Genomic DNA, 15,891 nt, shown 5'->3' with positions numbered 1-15,891 from the left:
GTTTGTGATTAATTTTCAAGAAGCCGATGCAAGCAATGCAATTTAAATGTTTACTTTAAACGTTTCATTTTAATAGGTTTAAAATAGCAATACAAAAGCGTTGTATGTTTTATGTACATTTATTATTATTAGAGAATGTACTGTATAAACAAAAACAACATTAACGTTGAAAATCGAACCTTCAACCACTAAGCCAGGGGTATATCCTATATTTTATATTGACTTATTATTGTGGTTGGTGTAATGGTTGCAGCTTCTCACAAGAAAGACTCTAAAATTTGCAGAGAGTTTGAATGTGTAAAGTCTACATACTTTGTATTTTATTAAATAGTATCGCAAATAATAAAATAAAACAATTAAAAAAAATTCAGCAGTTCGTAGCAATAACGTCTGGTACTTTGAAAATTGAAATCAGACGTAATTAAATTGAAAAACAACTGTAAAAGTCTACATTTAAGCCAAAAATAGCACCTACTTATCTATAAACGTACTTTTAGCATAAAAATACATATTAATATGAGACTTATATTGCGTATCTGAAATACACAAATCACAATATTAGGTATGAAATATTATTTTGTATCATTTGGTATCATTAAAAGTTTAAATTATAAACAAGATAATTCCAAATTCAAATTAGGAAAATGTGTGATTTTCATTTATGTTATGTATACTAATTATTAATAATTATTAATGTATACTAATTTCTTCATGAGATTCACTCATCTTGTACGAAAAAAAAATTGCTATGTTTATAGACCTAGTGTCTGTGAGAGTAGCACAAATTTGGTTTATGCGTTTTCAATTCGGAAATATTGATGTCAAAGATGCACGTCGCAATATTACGGATAACATGGATGCCATTCTTGAAAAAGTGAATCAATATCGGCATTTCAATAGTGACGACGTCGCTGAAGAACTAGATATTGACCACAATACGCAAAAAAACACCATATTTGGCTACCTCACAAGCTCACTGAAAGACACCTAATGAACCGTGTACTCATTCGTGATTCTTTATTACAACGTAAAGAAACCGAACCATTTTTGAAGAAGCTAATAACTAGTGATAAAAAGTGGATCACGTTCTACAAGAACGTGCGAAAAAGGTCCTGGTCAAAGGCTGGTTAGGCTTCACAAACTGTAGTGAAACCCGGGTGTGTGTGCTGGGGTTGGAAGGGCATTATCCATTATGAACTGTTACCACCAGGCAGGACCAGGCAGGACAGAACAACTAATCTGATTAAAGCATAAAGTTAAGAGAAAGCGGCCGAAATTAATCAACAGAAGGGGTGTAGTTTTTCATCATGATAACGCTAGACATCACATATCATTAGCCACTCAACAAAAATTAAGTGAGCAAGGCTGGGAGGTGATAATGCATCCGCCGTATAGTCCTGACCTTGCACCTTCAGATTTCCATCTGTTTCGGTCCCTTGAGAATTCTTAAGGGTTAACATCACGTGAGGACTGCCAAAACCAATTGTCGAGGTATTTTGATCAGAAGCCCTAAAATTTCTATAGCAATGGGATCATGTCTCTACCTACAAGATAGCAAAAAGTTATAGAACAAAATGTTACCTACATATTTTAGTTAAATGTAAATATACTGTATTAAAAATGCGAAGAAACTTTTCCCCCAAAGTATTATGAAGAAAAATTGACAGAAACACCTAAAAAGTTTTCATTCCGGAAAACAGAACAGTCTCAAAAATGTAGGTAAGTAAAATCACATTAAGGAGAAACGAAGTTCGCGGGGGCAGCTAGTATATTTTAATAATCTCATCCATAACCAATGCTTAGAACCAGTATTTCTACATCAAACCGCAGTATACCAATACAATTATAATAATAATAAAAATCTAGCTATGTTATTATTTAGAATTAATTTTCATTTGTCTTTTAAGTTTATTGGTTCATAAAAGATAATAATGATTAAACTTCATTGAGGCTTTCTCGATTGTATAATGGAATCCTTAAAATTTCAATTAATATAATCTCAGACTGACATTTGCCGCGATTTCTTAGAAGTGATTAAAGCAAGAATGAAGACCTATACTATTAATGGCGCTGCGTACCAAACTTCGAATTCGAAAATAATATTATAGTTGAAGGTTGGATGCAAAGGGGGCAGACTGTCCTCTTTATATATTTTGTTTAGAAATGAAAACAATGGTGTAAATAAATGTAACAAGATATGCAAAAGAACCAGTGGTGCCATTAGGCCTCTTATTTTATATCTGATCATTTCGTGATTATTTATTATTCTTTTCAGGCAAGTAGATCTTCGGCCATCGTGCCAGACACACGACGTCGATGTTTCGGTCTAAGGCATGTTGTTTCCTCACGATGTCTACTTCCACCATACTAGCGAGTGTTAAGTACGAACTTGAACAGAAATATCTATTTACGCACAAATGTGATTCAAACGGTTGAAAGGCGCATGCTCACGCCACGAGACTAACACTGTTTCAAACTAGTATCTAAATGAAAAATACCTGGAATAATAATTTATACCCACGGCTTAGTTCCAAATTTAAAATCAAAAGACAAGTGTTCTCAACAATTAAAGCTGTCGGCGTCAAAAATACTTTGATATCCCCTTCAAGATAGATATCTACTTTGCGAACCACTGCCTTAACGTAATGACAGCGATTCGAGTGTCATAAGGAAGAGTGGGCTCGAATTGAAATGAAACCTCTCTTAAGGAAATTCAGCATTAATAAAATTCGTTTGTTTTTATTTAGAGTACGCCAAACTGATTATATTTTACTTAAATAATAAAGTAAACACCTTTTGTATTACACTGCTAATTATATTTTATTACAATCAAACACTAAATAAAATATTTAGTAATTAGTTAAACAGTCATTAAGATAGTCTGGAAGATAGATTTGCCTGGCAACCTTTTACATATTTTACGAATTCGAAATTAATATGTTTTAGGATGGTTTAAAAAAATATTAAGCAAGGGTGGTAAATAAACGCATGGGACATTGAATCAAAATGTATGTCTTTGAGATTAAGGTAAATTGAAATTATTAATGGTTTGCCGTATAAATTATTTATTTCTTTTAAATAATTTATTTAGTTTTTTCAAGTTCACAACATATTCTACCTCGGTGCCATCCGTACTAGTTAATTATTATTTCTTTAACTGTATGTGATATGAGCTATTGAATTGTTTTTATTTCTTTATTAAAAAACGAATTCTATTTCTTTGTTTTCTTAGTGTCATTTATTTTATGGATGAACGCGGAGAATATTATAACTACAATGGTACATTTTTTATTCTATAGTTAACACACACACAGTAGCATGATTATATACTATTGATCTTACATGGCACTTCATCATCAACTACCCATAGGACTTATTATTCAAAGCCATACTTGAAAACGTTCGATTTTTGAATTCACACCTAACAACCCTTTGATATTCATATAAACCGTAACTGCCTAAAATGTTCAAAATGTCGGCCAAATTCACAATGAAAGAGAATCGTTGCATATTCCTCGCTGACCCACGGTCCGGAATCAACGTTTTGCATAATACAAGACTTTGGTAACAAGAAAAGAAGGCTTTGGAGGTTTCTTCGTATCGACTTTACAGTTTACCAACGAGATATCTAGTAAGGAGGATACTCAGTAGTAGTATTTAAATGAGTTTCGCAAGTAAATAAGTATACAAAATAAGAATGTTGTTAGTATAATGTTGATATGAGATAAGGATCAGACAAATCTGATACAAACCAAAGTTTTTATACCGACTAGTTGAGAAACATTAAAAACACAACTCTGGCGTATCTAACAACTCTTGCTAATTTCAAGTTGTGTATTATGCTAGATTGATTTTATATTTTTGTAGATAAAGTAATATTACAAAACGAGTTTTAAAATTATCGCTATTACCATACAAAAGATGTATTTACAGATGATTGTATCCTAAACTTAAAACCTAATCAAAAAATACACCACTCGTGTATAAAAAGCCTAATCTTTGTAGTGACATCTATTGGGTGCAGTGGCGTGTAACAATGCTAATGTTATTTGAATAGAAATTGGATTTCTTCGCTTTCGTCTCGCTTTAACCCTTCATACAATAGTTATTAAGACAATGAAATTCTGTAGAACTGAAAGCTTATGTAATTCAAATGACGAATTCTTGAATAAAGATAATAATCAAAAAGACCTAACGACCTATTATATTAATATATTTCTTTGTTTCAACGTTTTGTTTTATATGCGAATATTTGTAGTTCAAAAAACTCAATGAAATTACGTAAAAGTTCCACTTCGAGCCGAACATCAGATCAGGAATCCATCTGTGTAACAAAAACGCTAAATCCAATTCGGATTTATTTTTATCCGCTCTTTAGAACAGTGTGTTTTTATAATACATCTCGATGCCACAGTAGAACGGAAATAACAGACCCACCTTTGACATAAAATATAACATAATTGACAAATTTCAGCAGCATTTGTCATGAAAGCTTCCGTACCTTTATATTGCCATACGCCTCCGTACCTCTAGAAATATTGAAATTTTTGCACATTGAAAGTTCTATTGCAATGTGGCACTGCAATTTCATATTTTATACGCTTTGACTTTTACGAATCTTTGAAATTCAAATTTTGATATCGATGTAGTAGTATTAATCTGCATAAATTTGTGCCATATAATGCAGCTTTGTTTCTTTCAGAAAAGTTTTTATATAACTTCTGTTATGCCTTATTATTTACGATTTAATTGAATTATATGGCTGGAATAGACGAAGAGACCACTTGTAGGTCTAACGAGGAATTGCTAGATGGTGACAAAAAAACCTTAAAATCACACCAAGTTTTTACAAGATCAAAGCCATCCAAGCCATGTCCAATTGGTCTGTACCTCTAAGATAGTGATGTATTCTAGACATAGTTGTTAAAGAACTAATAAAATATAAAATACAGTGTAGTATTTTATTTATCAAAAAATTTGAACTTTATCTATTACGTACGTCAACATTATGTTTATGTATATTATATACAGAACTTTATTCTTATATTCTTTCTAATCCTTAATCTAGTATAGAAGACCAAAATAAGTATTCTGAGCTAATACTTACGTTTTTGGTTTATTCACATTTTTTTTTAACTTTGGAGTGGACACTTTAATAACACCTCAAAAAATTGCTGAAAAGCATTTAAAACGTTGAGTTCTATAAACTATTTAGGTTTATTTAAAGAAGTTGTATTTTATCTATCAGCCTAACTGCCTACCTACCTGTAAAAAAATATAAGACACAAATTGTTAACATACTAAACATATAGTTAAATAATGCAAGAAATACAACAGAAAATTAAATTTTCTACGATTTTCCTTGTGTCCAACATTCAGATAATTTTTCCCGGTCACTACATTAGCACCCTATCGTGACGGATGTAAGTCTGAGTTATGTGACCACACTTCCCGTACGGAGTATCGCACATGAATGCTAACATTTTTTTATCCTCAAGCATAATTCTTCTTTTATCATATGCAAAATTATAAACTTTTGTACATTTTTACAAGCTTAGATTTGAAGGTAACTTACACTAATGATATTTTCTACGTATATATGAATTGAAACCTTGCAAAGAAATCATTGTAAGGTACTCATCTTACAAAAATTTTTACTCACGTCGGCATTCAAAACAATATCTTGCTTGTAAAGAGAAAATATCAAGGAAGCAGATACAGAAGACTTAAGATATGAAGCTGTAACTACCAATTTCACTGATATTGTAGATTCATTAAAGCGAAATAGGTTTCAGATACCACACATTACATTAACATAATCAGGAGCATTAATCTAGCGGCGATACTTGAGGTTTTCCCCCTATGTTATATGTTCAAACCCGAGCTGAGCTCCTATAGAATTTTGAAACAACTTCCTGAAGTTTAAATGAAAAACCAGGCTCCAAATATTGGCACCGTGAGTCATATGTCACTTCCGCAGCAGTTGATTATTATTAATATTATAGTACTAATTGCAGGTTCAGCCGCGACGACTGAAAAGTAGACCCCCTTGGTCTACTTTTACAAGTGGAATACGGCATAAAAATATGAAAACACTACTCACCGTTAGTCCTCTGTCTCTTCACTTGTCTGCGCAAGAGAAGACCACAAAACAAAAGCGTATTGATAAGCGTCAAAGCAACAAGAAGCGTGACCTCAAGTTGGCGGTTGCAAGTCTTCTCGGCAGCGTGGAACCATGTAGGTACTCCTACACTTGAGAATGGAAAGAGATACGATAAGAGATACGAGTGGTGTTTAAGGAATCGGTGCAGGGCAGAAAATGTGAATAGGGAGGACGATAAATACTTGGATGGCGTGAACAGCACGAAAATGGACTTTCTAACTAAAAGAAATGCATTTTGTTTACCTAGAAAAGCTTTTAGCTACGCAATATTCCAATCTTATAAAAGTATAATTCGCTACTGCGAGTTTCGTCAAAGTATAGCTGACATATCAGATAGTAATTGTATTAGTTGACCGATGAGGCTGCAGTGACCGATTACGTAGGAATTAGGTAGCAAAAAGAAAATGCTTCGTCACGCTTTTAATGATAAATTACTTCCAACATCTGGTCTTGAATGGGCTTGCTAATATTGGAAAATTTGTTTTTATGATTAATTTTGTAAATTAAGGTAAAAGTTGATGACAATCAAAAAAGATAATTTATTATTCTAGGGAGGCATTGTACCAGTAAATATCCCTTTATATTTGAAATTCCAATTACATTCGTAATGATAATCCCCAAAAGCGAGCGTTGTGCAATGCATGCTACGTAATCGTAGAACATTTACGAGATAAAACGATGTAATGCTACGGTGTAGCATTGCTTAACGAATTACTACAAGACATTTCCCCGAATCATTTGTCAACAAATTTACACACACTAACATTTGCTATTTGCATAATGATGCAATAGCTTCTTTCAATAATTGTTTGATAAATATAATTATTTTATAATCATCTTATGAATAATTAGAAAGTCGAAAGAGTAATTTCGTTAAAACAAAGCAATTAAGTTAAGTTTTTATAAATATGTAGGTATAACTTTGTAATTTAATAATAATGATCAACGAAATTATTATCGTTAATAAGTTTAAAACTTATTAGATTGTTTTCCCTTTTGTAATCAAATAAAAGATACTCAAGGTAGTTTATCTTTTTAGGACGACATTATTACATGTAAACATACATAATCAGTCCCGGATTATGCCGGTATTACTTAGAAATGCCACAATAAACCTTAAATTCGGAAAACAAATATCATTTTTCAATGTCTTACAGGAATCACGCTTTTGTAATTTGCCTAATTTCAAATCTAACACATTATCCACACATCTTTGTTTTTAAGATCAATAGCTCGGTATCACATCCATGGCTTTATTGGTTATGCAATTCCTTAAATTTTCAATGATAAATCTACTTACTGTCTTATGTTTCATTCATTCAGTTAACTAGGCGTTGCATTCCAATTAAGTTACAGATAATAATAAACTCTAAGTTGTAAATCAATATTTGACGGATTGGTGTTCACGACGAAACGCAGATTCATCATTTGCTGTCAAGAGCCATCTGAAGCTAAGCCTCATAGATGTTTGAACATCTCTGTAATGTCAGTACACTGTGTTGTGATTAATTAAGATTTATTACTTTAGCCTTGTTGACCGAACTGGCTGTTACAATTTCACATAACGCCTTCATTGACGCATCTTCATACCTTCAATGGATCACTCACTTTATTTTACGAGCTTAGATTACACCTGTGTCTTGCATGTTCAGCTTTGGTTTGTGTTTGTCTGGGTAAATTAAAAAATATAGAAGAAACAAATATACACACTAATATATACATATTACAGAGCGTCTACATACATAAAGTGAAACGTTTTAAAGTATGGAGTACAGTATTATTCAGAAAATTAAACGATTTACCAAAGCCATACGCAATTCTTTATGAGATTTATCTATACCAAACCTCTAAAAGTTTTAGTAGCCGATTTTCTTGACAAATTATTAATCCAAAATCAAATTTCTAAAGTTTTAAAGTGTTCCCTCTGCAAAGCATCGTCTTACACAATCGACAGTCTTCTAAAACGCTATCCTTGTTCGTAAATTGAGTTTCAACATCAACTTGATTGACCTAGAAAGGAACTTTGACGGCACTATTTTTGAAACAGCATACTCAGCTTGAAAGTTGAAAGGTAAGTATTAGCTATTGAAATAGTAATAAAAATCCCTTTATTTGACTCAAAAACATTACATTTCTTACATACATCAACTCAACTCATCTTTGAGATACAATATTTATTTTGGTTAACCTTAAATTTAATAAGAATAATTATTTTGGTCTTTCGTACAGGTTGAGCGTGAGACCCTTGAAACGCACAACCCCAGGGGTTGTGCGTTTAAATCACCGCTGGCACTAATGGAGTTTGTATGTGCGCAATCAATACCACTCGTACCGCGAAGGAAAACGTCATGGTGAAACCGCCCATAGTAACAAATTATGGTATCTGGGGCTAAATTCAAGGAATGCGCCATTTGTTTTTTTGTCCGTACAGGGTGTCTTTTGAGAAAAGCTTGCCCGTTTTAATGCAGTAGATGTTAATCCCATTTCTATAAAATGGTTTTATTCATAACAAAAAAAAACTTTTGAATTATTTGAACCAAACATTTGAGAAATATATGAATGACCTACGACCTCAGTTGTCAAATTCGCACGCTTAAGCCACAAACCCAAAAATATGACGAATAATAATAGATTTTAAATCAAATAATTTATTCGTATTAGCTTGTACGTCTTAAGAGAATAAAGAATATATTTAAAAAAATTATATTCAAACATTTTACATAATATAAATTAAATATCCGCTAATTTAATTCTACCAGTGATATAAACCAGAATAAATTAGACCAAGAAAGGCGTCCTTATCTTGCATATATAATGCATAGTTGAAATATGTACGCAATATTCCAATGCAGATTGTAAATAAGACCTGATATCATCTTCTGGGATACCGCCAAGATGCTTCTTAGCACCTGTGAGTCCACAATACTAAACACAGTATTCAAAATAAGCTATATCATACAAACTTAATTCATAGTTTTTGATATACGGTCAATTAAAAAAAAATATATAAGCTAAGATGGAACGTTAAACTAATAAGTGATGGATCCAATGTTTTTCGTTTACATTTAATAAAAAACGGGTTTAACGAACGATTGGGCAAGTTATACTGCTTTATATTTTTAAGTGTGTATTGACTTTATAGACTTGGCACTAAATATCGATTTTAAAAAGTATGTACTCGTTGGATTATTAACTAATAAAAATTTCTAGAAGAAAAGTATGCTGGCTTTTTGTATTGGCTAATGTTAAGTGGCACTACTGCCCATGTAACTATCAGAAGGCGCGGTATTTTATTTCCTTAAGCACCGTAAGTCATATTGTATATATAAATTATACATTTGGAGGGAAATAGCGGAAAATTGCGGAAATTATTTTGCGTCTCAAAATCGATTTCTAATCGTTTTTGGGTCTAATACTTACTTCATCTCTATTTGAGCATGTTAGATGCCTAATTATAAATACCCAGTGTTGCTGAGCCAGATATAGAATACACGACTCCAGGGTTGAACGCTGGTTACACGCTGCCCAAGGCACTTGTAAAGTACATGGTATTTTTCTAATATAAGCCAAGTGACCCTCAAATTATAATAATTTTTCGTTTTAATCGCAAACTTTGAACAGTAATTTTCTCACTAATGAGCCTCACCTCGTTTCGCCCGTTACCACATAATTGAAAGTCGGCCTGGTTTGTCGAAACTGTGTTTAGTTAATTAATATTTAATTATGTTGTCCTTTCATTTATTATAGTTTGAATATCCATTACTAAAGCTACGGTTATTCATGAAAATTACGTAAATAACGTTCCAATTTAGAGACAACTATCAACTTTATAAACTAGATTAATTAGCTACTGTAGAAACTAATTGGCGTTAAAAAATGTTACTAGGCCTTTTGTAAAAAGATTATACGTTTATATATATACATTTCCGTTATAGCTCGCTGGAACCCATAACAACACTTAATTCGCAGGAACCAGCAATATATACGACCTTCACAATACCGTATTTAGTAAATAATGTACACAGCATAAAAATTATTCTGATTGGGCATTACTGTGTATACCACGACATCGTTCGCGGAAAATATATTTTTATTCAATTTATATATATAATCAGTAAATGTCGATATTTTATTATTATTTTGAGAATGAAAAAAAATCAATGGCGCTACAACCTTTTTAGGTCTGGGCCTCAGATTTATGTATCTGTTTCATGATCATTTTTTTAAACGAATAGGCAAGTAGGTGATCAGCCTTCTGTGCCTGACTCGCACCGTCGCCTTTTTGGGTCTAAGGCAAGCCGGTTTCTTCACGATGTTTTCCTTCACCGTTCGAGCGAATGTCAAATGCGCACATAGAAAGAAAATTGGTGCACAGCCGGGGATCAAACCTACGACCTCAAGGATGAGAGTTGCACGCTGAAGCCACTAGGCCAACACTGCTTCAATTAATTTTGGTAATAAATCAAAGCTTAAATGTGACTAGCAGTTAATTTTAGTAATACCTACTATAGAACATATAACTATATGAAAGTGCTACGCGTTCCTTCAACAAATTTATTAAATATATACCTACTTCAGAACAACATTATATTTGTGACTAACAGACATCTTTGTATCTTACTGCTAGTCTGTGACCTTTGAATTAAAATGTGTCTGGTTTCAACATCCCATTTGCATTAATGTCTCGAGATCTCCCTAGAAATTATTAACATACACCGTCTTAGCTTCAAGAAAATTGCTTTATGGCTGTTAACCACTTTTCGAGTTGCTTATTATCATAACCTAAATGTTTGCTGAGTTTTATTTTGAATTGTAACACAAACATAGCTAATTTTATAGAAAATATTAGTTGTTCTTAAAATTTACATAAGCTCATTTGACATTGGAGTCTTAAGCAGACTACAAGAGGTTTTAAAGTCTCCCTTACATTCAGGGAGTGGAATAAGATTACAGTATCTTTTAATGTGATGTTTTATAACACTTTATTGTGAAAACAATAAATGAGAAAAAGTTAATAAATTGAGAAATTAAATTACCAAACGCTCAAATATTAAAAATAATAAATATATATTTACATTACGCAGTTTAAACAGACTGTTTAATTATCTTTGTAATCAATAATCTGAAAATGGGTTTATATCCTACTACTAAGCTTTTTCATTTCGAAATTCTAGCTGACGTCAATCCCATTAAATAAATTGAGTTTGATATTTTCAAAAGCTTCTTCAGTATTTGTCCTATCTTTTCATAGTATAATTTGTTTTGAATTAATTCGAGGAACCAGTTGTCCTAAAATAACAAACTTTGAAGATCTAAGGAAAGATTTGTTAAACAATTTGTGAATGATATTTTTTCATTTATTTATACACTTAAAAACTTAGAAAAAAGTTTTGCCTGAAAAAAATCACTGAGTCAAAAAATAAAAACTGCGGTTGGAATTCAAGAAAATTAATAAATTTGTAAGATATAAATAAAAATTATTTTTATCTTAAATTATTAATATAACAGACATATAAATATGTCTGTCCCGTGGGTTACGGAACTTCCAATACCGTAGAACTGTTAACACTTATTGTGCATCACAAGAATTACCTGTATACGGATGGAGAAAAAAAACTGCGAAGTACAAATATCAGAACTTCTTTGTAAATTATTTATTACTAAGGTAAAAGCCCCAATAAATGATCATGTCAGTATATGATCACTCCATGTATTTGCAAATCTATATTCACACTGTATACGTACGAATGATAATATAAATAAATAACAAAACTACGTTTACTGCACAAGACCTTATGCGACAGATTTGCCATCTAAAGTTCTAATATACATATTATATCTACTAAACGAATACATCAACCAATAGCGTGTATTTTTTCTCGATCTCCCTTTCTCACTCTCTCTCAATCGGTCTCAGTCGCTCTCTCTCCCTTTTCTTCGACAAAAACGCTGCACATCTTCGTGACGTTTCATTCGTAAAAATCTCTACCTACCTATCCTAATCCCTATACCTACCTACCCTCATGCGCCTAAAGAAGTTTCAATGAGAAGTTTCAAGAAGTCCAGCGGACGATTTTATCACTAATATTCATATTTCATTTTATCTTAAGTAACACAAGTTAAGTATAACATAACTTTTATTTATTATTGTGTTTGCTTATACGATCAAGTTGTGGGTGGTCAAAGACAAAAGCTTATAAATAATATAAAAAGCTTTAATTTTGGGGTCAGCAGTAGGTAAGCATCTTCTGGCGGGTATTGCAACCGCAGTGCTACGTGACCTGATGTATTGAGTGGGGGCCAACCACTTTATAATGCACTCAATTCACAGGAGCAAGCTTTGGGTATTAAGTTCTAGACAGCTTTTTTTGTTCATTACTACAGGACTTTTGAAAAACTGTAACGAGTTAATTAAGAAACTATTCTCAAGCACATATATGTTGTGTATAGGATGTTCAGTTACATGAAGAAGAAACAAGAATAAAGTTGTTTGTAACATTTGTGAAAATATTTTCTTTATGAAGTGAAACTTCTTTATTGGCGTTGAAAAAAATTGCCGTCACATTTCGGTTGAGCGTCACATTTTTCGGTTACGCGCCATCTTTTTTTGTCCCTACCACGGTTGATGCGAAGAGATTCAAAGCCATTAATAACAAAAATATATGCTGATGATAACATGATGGTAATAATTCTATTACAATTAATGAAATTATGTAATAATTTTAGTAGTATTAAGATAGAATGAAATAATTGTATTATTTGTATTTATGTCTATGGTAATAAGCCTTTTGTTAAACTTTATCTAACATATCGGCGCAAATCAAAATGCAACACTAGCAAAACAAGTATGAGTCATCGTGTACGTGTTCCGAACGATTTAAACAAGTGACGCACGGCGCCCGTCCCGCAACATCGCCTATACAACGGGTTCGCACCGAAGCGAATGGGGGCTCACCGGTGAAGGCGAGGACCTTTACTACGCACTTCGCTCACTCCAGTGAGCTTCCGACCTGCCCATCAGGCGATTGACCACCACGCGACGGTCCTAGCCGAGGTTCGAGTCTCACAGGAGACGCCCATGCGCTAACCGCGGGATAAAACGCCATTCTGGCCGAGCAACGCTCGCCAAAACAGCCCGAGTTGAGCTGTAAAGGTCCTTAAAGCCAACAGCGAGATTCCATTAAAAAAAAAGTGAATGGGGGATTTGTTTGCCACTGGTCGTACTGTTGACATCTCTTTAAATTACTTGAATAAAGTGTTGTGTTATTGGAGTTTATTGTTTTGAATTATCTTCGCTATGGATTATACAAATACCAATTAAGTTAATGACGTTATAGTTTTTAAAAACAATACGGAGCCAGTTATTCCGTCAAAATTTAATTACCCAATTTCTGGAAAGTTGCATATAGTACATCATTTTTCGAAAAATAAGGTCATAAAGAAGTTTTACTCCTTACGTGTGTACACTAGAATAAACGATACGTCTACGATAAAGCCATAAAAGGCAACTGTCACAGCCCATTGACACCCATGTTAGTGTGCGTTGTTAAGAGAGAAATGTCTACATGTATATAATATTATCATTTGAAGCTTATAAACTTTTGCATCTTTCCGATCCTTTATTCACTAATTTGCTGAAGTAACCTAAGGACACTACGATATATGGATACAGTTTTGAACAATAATTCGAATTCGAACGTATAGAAGATTTATCATCTAGCATTAGGTATTTATACATTTCTTCTTCACTGAAGCGACGGAATGTAATTTACTCTTATTGTAAATTGTATATTAATAAATATAACATAAGAAACAAGATAAAGTCCCAAACTATTTTCACATTTTGGATATGTATTAATTAATTCACTTGACAAATATACGTATCATCTTGTGTAAAAATGGGATTTTGTCATAATTATGGAGGTTGTAAATGAATATTTAAATTTCGCGCCTTTTGCTCCATTGGTTTCAGTTGTCTCTTATGTCAAGTCTGTTGACTAGGGTAAAGACAAACAAGATGTTTCTCTACTGTGAACATTTATTATGTATTGTTTTTTAAACTAAATAAACTCTAAGCTATTTCCACATATACTACTTCTTTCCATTAAATCTCATTTTATATCAAAGGAGAGATTTAAGGATTATCTTATTGTAAAAAGCGTAACGAAAAGTTCACAAAAGGTATTCGTTACAATTCGTTACTAAAGGCAGAGTACAATAGATAAAAGGTAGTTACGGCCTTTGTCGCAACTATTGATTCACCAAAGCTTTACACTTTCCTAGCAATTGTTAAAATTTTGAATACTAGAAGGCTCAGAGGCATTTATATATCCGATATACCGTTATTGATGCAGAAAATAAAATACCAATTTCCGTAGCTAAAATTGTAAACTTCATTATAATTTTTCATTATTGTAATTTATTTAATTATAATGTTTCATCCATTGAAGAATTACCTTTCGAAATACGATTTCTTAATATCTCCAGCATTTAATGGAGTGTAGGGCTAGTGGTGAAAGCGTGGGCTTTTTCACCAATCCTTACGTTCTGCATTCAAATCCCGATGCATCAATTGAGTTATTTTCTTTGTGCACTTTTAACCTTGAGCTTAAGCGTGCGATGGTCATCCCTGAGGTCGTAGCTTCGAACCTCGGTTGTACACCAATGGACTTTTTTGAGGGAAAACATCGTAAGGAAACAGGCTTTCCTTAGACCTAATCGACGGCGTGCGATTATCTACATTCCTAATAAAAAAAACTGTTATTGCCTCGTTGCAATGGTTGTCACACCACTGGTTTGTTTTTTTATCTTTACCAAATTAACAAACTTTTCACTCTATATGTCTACAGATACACAATAAATGTCAATAGAGTTTATTTTGTGTTCCAACGCTTCCTGTAAGCTTCTAGCGTATTCTAACCCCGTAAATTCTGTTGAGTCACGCGCTGCGGTGCCAATATCCGTCACAAGGGACTCAAGGGGAGTAATCAATTGAATACTCCTCTAGCCTTTGTTTATAATAGCAACATGATGGAATAGGTTAAACATTTTGGTGACTAGTTCACTTGATGAAGGATTTGTGGACCACAATAGTAACATGTAAGTCACGTATATAACAAAAGCGTAGTAGCTAATGCAGCCTTTGTGTATTACAATGTTTTACTAGGTATCTGAAAACGGCTGTGTATTATATTACAATTAATAGATCAGACTAATTTCCTTTGTAATTATAGTTGTTTCCGTCTATGGCTAGATTCAGCCAAATGATTTAATTCTTGCATTACTTCATATTGTTTACAAAGTGAGAAATTTTCTTTAAGTAATACAAAGAGCGAATATATATACAGTATATATTATTATCATAGTTTCACAGACAACAATTATAATAAAAAAAAAATTATCACAGCACGAACAAATGATATTGGTACATATAAGATATTGAAATGAACTAGTCAGATGTTGGTAATGTGGGACCCGTGACGTCACGATCGTGCATGCCCCTGCGAAGTGGTTATTTGTCACGAAATCCCTGTTAGTACTCCAACGTAGATACCATAGTTTATAGAAATGTAGTGACCCTTTTAACCACAATTCAAGCTATAACAAATCTCAATACAAAGTGTAGTTCGCATTCTTTATGGCCCCTTTTGCCGAGCACTACCACTATTGTGGGTATCAGCTGCTCATTGTATTATTTCAGAACCAATTCAACTAAGGTAGTTCAATAA

The sequence above is a fragment of the Pieris brassicae genome, chromosome 4, assembly GCF_905147105.1.
Source record: "Pieris brassicae chromosome 4, ilPieBrab1.1, whole genome shotgun sequence".
Lineage (NCBI taxonomy): Eukaryota > Metazoa > Arthropoda > Insecta > Lepidoptera > Pieridae > Pieris > Pieris brassicae.
This window is presented reverse-complemented; position numbering follows the sequence as displayed.